Here is a 7319-nt window from a genome sequence, read left to right as displayed (position 1 = left end):
TCTCTGCCTGAACTTCCTGTTTCCCCAGCACAGAGGTACTGCCTTTCTCCCTCTCCTGTGTTTCTTCCCCAGAAATCCTAAAATCTGTCTCCCTGCCCACCCACTAGCAGCAGGAGACTTTATGTCCCAATCAGCACCAACAGGGGGCAGGGACCCTCAGTGCAGACATACAGGAACAGGTTCCTATGTGATTTCAGGAGCTGACACCAATAGCATTAGACCCAATCCACAACATAAGACGCCAGTTTGTGTTGAGGTTTGGGTTTTGGCTCTGTATTGTAATGCCCAATACTGCCCCCCTCCCCAAGGCTTGGTTGCCCCCAGGAATGGGAGAATCCCCACATAGACCAAAAGACCCTATATAACCTTGGCCCCTAAGTTATCCCTGAAATAAAGATGCCCACAGCCTAGCACTGGGCAGAAGAGAGATAGGAGGAGTTTTTGGTTCCCAGGTTTGGGATCAGAGGAGGACCACAAGGGAGAGAGAAGGTGGAGAGTGGAGAGACACCATGGGGCTGTGAGCTGTGGTGACGTGGTGACGTGGCCATGGGACTGGCCAACTGGAGTGAAGAGCAGTCCAGATGGAACATGGCAAGTTATAATTCGGGGTTATTGATGGGTAAGTAGATACCAATAACAGAGGGTAGATATCTGCCTAGCTCTAGTGCATAAAGCTTATTATTAAATACAAAGGTTGTGTGTCTTTTATCTGGGAAGTAAATGATCAAAGACAGGGTAGGAACCCCTCAACTGAGATTAAATATTTTTAACAAGTTTGTGTTAGTGATTTTGTTTTTTTGTTTTTAACACCAGCGTCCAGAAAACTAATACATCCTTGGCTTTATCAATGCAACATCATCTCCAGAACAGAAAACAAATAGAAAACAAAAAGCAGAGATAGCAATCGACCTTGGCCGCAGAGCTCTTGCCTAGAATACGCAGGGCCCTGGATCCAGTGCTCAGTACTGCAACATCAACAAAATTATGGAGGTTCTGTGAGGTACGTTACAGGAAAAACTGGAAATGAGAGGCTAGGATGGTTAAAATTGGAAAGTCAGATACCCTTGGGTAATTACCGGTTATGATCCATCCTTTTCCTTCGTTGAGTGATTTGTGACACCATCCTCACGGCTATCAATCAGCATTCAGTCCGGGCTAGCTACCAGATGATCGTTTCGCCTGAACCCATTCTGAGGCAGGCACAAGCACCAGCCTGTTCTACACATGGAACAGGAGGCTGTGCCTGCATCTGCACTCACATAAGTCAGCGACAGAACAGACCCTCTAGACCTCGGCCTGCTACCCCCCAGTCTTGGCCTACAATGCTCTGCCCACCCAGTTTTCTCTTTTACTGAGATTTCAGTAGTAAGATTGTTCATTGTGTTGAAGCACTCTACAAATCCCGCAAGACCAGGATGGGAATTGGGCCCGGTACCTCTAGGATACAGCATCCCTGTTCCTAGGCCAAAGCCAATCTGGCCTATGATGCTAGCTAGTTCTGGCCACCTCGGGGCCACTGGAGTGATTTGTCAGTCTCTGGGCTGTTACTGAGCCTTGTCCTGAGAGGAAGAGAAGCAGACACTGGCTCTCAGCCCCTGCCTTACCCACATAGGGAGGTGGGGCATGGGATGCAGATGAAAGTCCCAGAGGCGGGAGTGCGGCATTCATAATGAGACCTCTGGTGTGGTTCCCGGTGCTCTGGGCTAGTGGTCTGTCCCGCTCTCTTCCAATGATAGAGGGGACACAGGCTTCATTGTTATTTCTATTCCTTCCCCAGAAGCTGTCAATGGTCCAAACACGGGTCCAGGTAAAATTCTCAGGGCAGGAAGCAATGGAAAATGTCTGGCTGTAACTCTGACAGGAAAGCCTGGTTTTAGAATTTAGAAAGGTGCATGTAGCTCGCACCTTTTCTCCAAGGAGGACAGAGAGAAGCGCCAGGGAAGCCAAGAGGCAGAGCCTGCATCTCCACTAGCAACATGGAGGCTTCCAGCCCCGCCCCGCCCCGCCCCGCCCCGCCCCGCCCCGCCCCGCCCCGCGTTCACCCACCCTCCCAGACTTCTGTGCTTGGGTTTCCCAGAGGAAGAATGTTGATTTCTTTCACGTGTGTGTGGAATGGATGCCTTCTGTCCCTTTCAACGACTTCGTAACCAATTCTGCAGAACTCCCCGAAGTCTTTTCCTTTCTATAACTTCCCCCACTGTCAGCAGTAGCAGAATTCTCACTGAAGGTATTCTGAAAAGTCACAGAAGACGATGTGGTGGATGCTGGCACTTGCAGTGCTTGGAAGGTGGAAACAGAGGCATGGACAGCGAGATTTAGCCTCAAATAAAAGCCACCCAAGAGTTCTAAATGCCCTTGCCTGCAGGGGGTAACTGAGCTTCTCTTGATACATTTTGTAATACTCTTGCCAACATTCATAAACATATCTGGGATTGAAATTAACCTTACCAAACCAAATGTCACCATATTATCATTAGACATATGAGGAGGCAAATGTGTAATGAAATTTTCAAAAATGTCCTTTATGCAGTGAGCTCAGGAATTGTGTGTGTGTGTGTGTGTGTGTGTACTCGTGTGTGGGAGTATGTTTCATGCATGCATGTGTGTGTGTGTGGTTACGTGTGCATGTACATGCGTGTCCATGGACATGTGGAGCACAGAAGATGAAATCAACTCTCTTCCTCTGTCACTCAGTCTTTATTTACTGAGACTCTATCTGAAACTCAGCCTGTTACTCTATCCAGCCAACTTGCCCTGAAGTAATCCCCGCCTCCATCTCCTGAGGGCCGGGATTACAGTCGGCCACCATGCCTGGACCCAGTTCCCATCTTCACACTTATGTGACAAGCACTGTATCCCCTGAACCATCCACAGCACAACCTTCCCCATCTTAGGACTTGGTTTTTATTCATTCCTTCCTTCAACAAAGTTATCCTGTGCACCATCTAACAGCCAAATTCTAGCACCATGAAAATGGACAAGTCCTACACTCAGCTGCTCAGCTTCTTGAAGAAACCAGCAATAGCAAGTCACGCGCAATGCGATTTAACAGGTACTACAGCCTGCGCAGGTATATACAGAAACCTGAAATTGGAAAGAGATTCGGTTGGTGGCTGGTGGCTTCAGAGCATATAATTAAAATAAGGATACAATAGACACTCTTACTGTATTCAGGGTATTGAAAGGACCGTGGAATTCCACACCGTGGCTCAGTGCTTGGTTGGAGACTGAGCTAGAGCTGGTTTGTAGTATTGTGTGCGTGTTAAGTTGTTCATTGCTGTGACAGAATGCCTGACAGCAATCACAAGGAGGACAGACTTATTTTAGTCCATGGTTTCAGAGGTCCATCATGGTTGGATCTGTTTATTCTGGTGAGAAGAATCATCATGGAGGTAGGAGCAGGTAGTGAAGACTATTCTCTCTGTTGGGGACAGGGATGGGGAAGGGCAGGGAGAGAGTGGGCAAGAAAGCACAGGGATAACTTTCAGAGGCAGGGAGCTGCAACTTCTCCCAGCTACGCCTCACTTCCTGAAGTTTCCAGCACCTCCCCCCAAAAGTAAGCATTAACACACACACCCACAGGAGATGTTTCCCGTTCATAATACCACATACACCAGTCTCACCCAGGCAACAAAGATCCTGCATAGTATTTTATCGGCTTAGTTCCTCCTAACCCCACTTAACGGTGAAGTGTCTCTTGAAAATCATTTCAGTATTATATTATTTATTATTATTATTATTAATTATTTTAGGCTATTGGGTATGTAGTAACTGAACACAGGAAAGATGCAGACAGCACACTTCCTAATCACTAATGAGGGATTCCTGCCATCAAGCCCAGCAGAAAACTGTCCTCCAAGCAAAACAGCTGCCATTATCATCAGATCAGCCGGGCCTGCTTGAAGAGCCATCGCAGCTGGGACTACTGACATTCACCTTGCATTCACCTTGTGGAAGGAGGGAGTGGGAGAGGCTCATTGGACGTCACCTGTGTGTCTGGCTACTGCTCTCAGCCCTTGGAGTAGCTACAACGGTCATGAGGGGTGTGGACGGGTGGGAAGCTGGTGAGGTGCCAGGGGTTGGGAGAGACAGATAGGAGAAGCTCTATCTGTGCAGCTGAGGCGGTTGTCATCCCTGCTTGGCACAGACCTAATGTGGCTGCCTTAATGTCACCTGTGCTGTAAATCGGCCCAATGAACTCATTGATCCCCAGGGTGAACTTTGGCAGAATCTATCTTTGCTTTGTCATTGGGCCTGGGGTAGACACTGTTTATGTAAGACCCCAAAAACTGAGGGTTCCCCAGCACCCCACACCCCGGAAGGCGACACCCAAATCACTCACGAGAAACGGTCTCGATGCAATAGCATGAGGATTTCTTTATTCCAGAATTCTGGGTTCCATAGCCGTGCACCACGCAGGGTCAGAGGACTATGGACCCCGAGTGCCGAATGCGACAGCTTTTATAAGTTTAAGACAAAGCCCGAGAATCACAAACCAATCATTTCTCAGCATGGAGAGCCCGTGAAATGCAAGCCAACTGATTTGTACCACTCCATAGTTTTTAGGCCAATCAGTTTAAATTATCGGAGCCCGCGCTCAGTGGACCAATTAGTTTTCTATAATGTCTACAGCTGCGTGAACTCCTGCTTAGGGGTAATGGCGTAAGTTTACAGAAGCAAGATAAGCTTAGCCCATTTCCAGTTACCCTATGGGGCCAGGGTCACCTATTCAAGGCCTTTCTGCTAGGTTTAAACAAAGGGTGGGCTCTGGAATGTGACCTTTTACCTAGTTTCTAACAAAGAGAGATAGCATTTTAAACTCCTGATTTCTTGGGGTCATTAGAGTTAGGCTGTATTATTTTCTATCCTTTCATTTATACCTCTCAAAGGAAGGAATTCTCACCCAGATGGGGAACTGGAGGGCTCCCTCCCTGCATCCCAGCCTATGGAGGGCAGCAAGCTTCAGAGACAATTTCCTGCTCTATAAAATAGAATTTTGTGTCTGCCTCACTCACTTGAAAACAGCGGTGCACAACTCCTAGGCAGGGCCACTTGACAACAAACTTCTGTGGATGGACAACTTCATATCAAGCAGAGTAGTGAATGGATTGTGTATCTGAATTCACAATTTAGTAGCACGGAGAAGGTAGCCGGAGAAACCGGCACCTGGCACGCTAGTCCTGGGAACTAAAGTCAGTGGGGAAAAAGTCAGTGGAAGCACACAGTCCGGAACCAAAGGCCACGGGCACTGGCTGTGCCGATCAGCATGGCTGGCTGCAGTGGTGGGGGAACCAACGTCGACGTGTATACAAATCGCAAGTACACATTGCACAGATCGGAAAGACATTTTCCAAAGGGCAGCCACTGAGCCAGGTCTGAGCTAGGATTATAGGGCTCTGATTTCAGTATGTTTTCACACTTTCCTGAACATTCTAAAGCGAGTGGTAGGACTGTGGTAATTATGGAGAAGAGAGAGAGCTGCCAATGAAAAATGAGTGCCTGTGACTAGCCGCAGCCTGTGCTCCGCCGTCAGCTGACGCTCTGCCTCTGACAAGAGGCAGATTCCCTGAGCTTAGAGACCTTGCCAGAGAAAAAAAGCAATTAACCAGAAGGAATCCACCCCAGGCTTGGCCGGCCCTGCTGGAGCGGAGGTGGGGCTGGGAGGGTGGGGAGGGCTCAGGGGTAGGTCTATCGAAGCCACAGAGAGGACAGTGGTATTTTTCAGGTGCATTCCCAGACTGGGCTATCTGCAGCCACAGATCCCAGAGCCCCCTGCTGAAGATGAACTGCTTGCTGGGTCTGGCTTGAATGCCCAGCTAAATGCCACCTCATGTCCGAGGCTGTGTGCCAGCACTGCCATGAAGGGTGATGGGCAGGTCAAGTGCCGTGCCCCCCTGGTCCATCTCGGTGCAGTTTGGAACATCTAGAGAACATGACTCTTGGCTCCAACCCAGCAGCTAGGCCAGGAGCCCAGGTTTCTATGTGAATGCGTTTTGGCCTAGAGTTTCCTCCTGCTGTGCTGTCTAGCACTCCTCACTTGGACCAGTGACATCTGCCTGGTTGGGATGGAAGCATGTTGGGCCGCAGAAGCTCTGCCTCCCCAGCTCTAGTCAGAAGATGCATTCCAGGCAACCTGGCCAAGAACCAGTGGACACCATAGAACAAGGAGACGCACCCATACTAACACACTCAGCTCCAGTCAAAAGACACCGGATCCAACGTCGGACCCTCTGCTTAAGAGGTCAGGCTGGCCCATGGCAGGAGCCTGCAGGAAGCTTCCCTCCAGTGGGGTGGGAGAGCAGAAACGACATGCAAGGGCCCTCACGGCTGCTGGCAGAGAGCACTGATTGTGAATCACCTTTGCTATTTAGGGCTAAAGAGGCCTAGCAATAGATTAAACCAGGGCAGCCTCCTCTAGGGCTGTGGGGGCTTCGTGAGTAAATCCCAGGAACTCAGTAGCAAGCAGAGGTCTTATTTCCAGATGGTCGGGGATAGGGCAGGGACGTTGCCAGCTGGCTGAACAAACCCAGGACCCTCTCTCTGCTCTACTGGTGCCAGCTGGTTCTTGGGCCAGCTATGCAAGCTGTGCCCAGGCACACGTCATTCCAGGTCCCTGGAGACATGCCCAGGCTGCTGATCTTTCCCATCACAGCCAAGGCCCAGCCTTGGGTCTTTTCTCAGAGGCACAGATGACCCCAGCCTCTTTCTCTCTTCTCCAGTCTTAATGACTGATATCACTTCTCAGATCACACACTGCGCCTCACACAAGGCCCCAGATGGATGCTGGTTGCAGAATGGCTCAGACAGGGGAAGAGGCTGCCATGTCCAAGGGGCTGTACTTTAGGCCCAGAGAGCTGACGTACTGGGCGTCTCTGTGGGGGACCAGATACAATGTCTAATGAATGATGGGCACAGAGCTGCCGGATACAGATCCGGATGATAGGCAGTTGGGAATTGCCACTTTGAAGCGGACTGTGTGTCACCAGCAGGAGATAGTGCACCGGAGTTAGAGCCAGGGTCCTAGGCTGGGGTCCTCCACTGTGGCACTTCTCCAGGGTAAGGTTCATGACTGGCACTTCAGTGTGCTTATCACATGCCAGCCTTGGACTGCTCCCTTCATAGGCCTGCCCAGCTTATACATGGTACAATTGGTGAGCGTGTGTCTCTTGGGTTTCCAATAGGATCGTTATATTCACGGGTGTAATTATTGGCATTAATGATCAAATTGGATCTTGGCGAGCTGGCAGATGATGGTCTTCCCCTTGTATAGACAGGGCATGGAACCACTCATTCGCTTACATTCAAGGTATCCAGTCCAA

This window comes from Apodemus sylvaticus, chromosome 16 (genome assembly GCF_947179515.1).
Source record: "Apodemus sylvaticus chromosome 16, mApoSyl1.1, whole genome shotgun sequence".
Lineage (NCBI taxonomy): Eukaryota > Metazoa > Chordata > Mammalia > Rodentia > Muridae > Apodemus > Apodemus sylvaticus.
The sequence above is the reverse complement of the archived record's forward strand: the minus strand, read 5'-3'. Positions refer to the sequence as shown.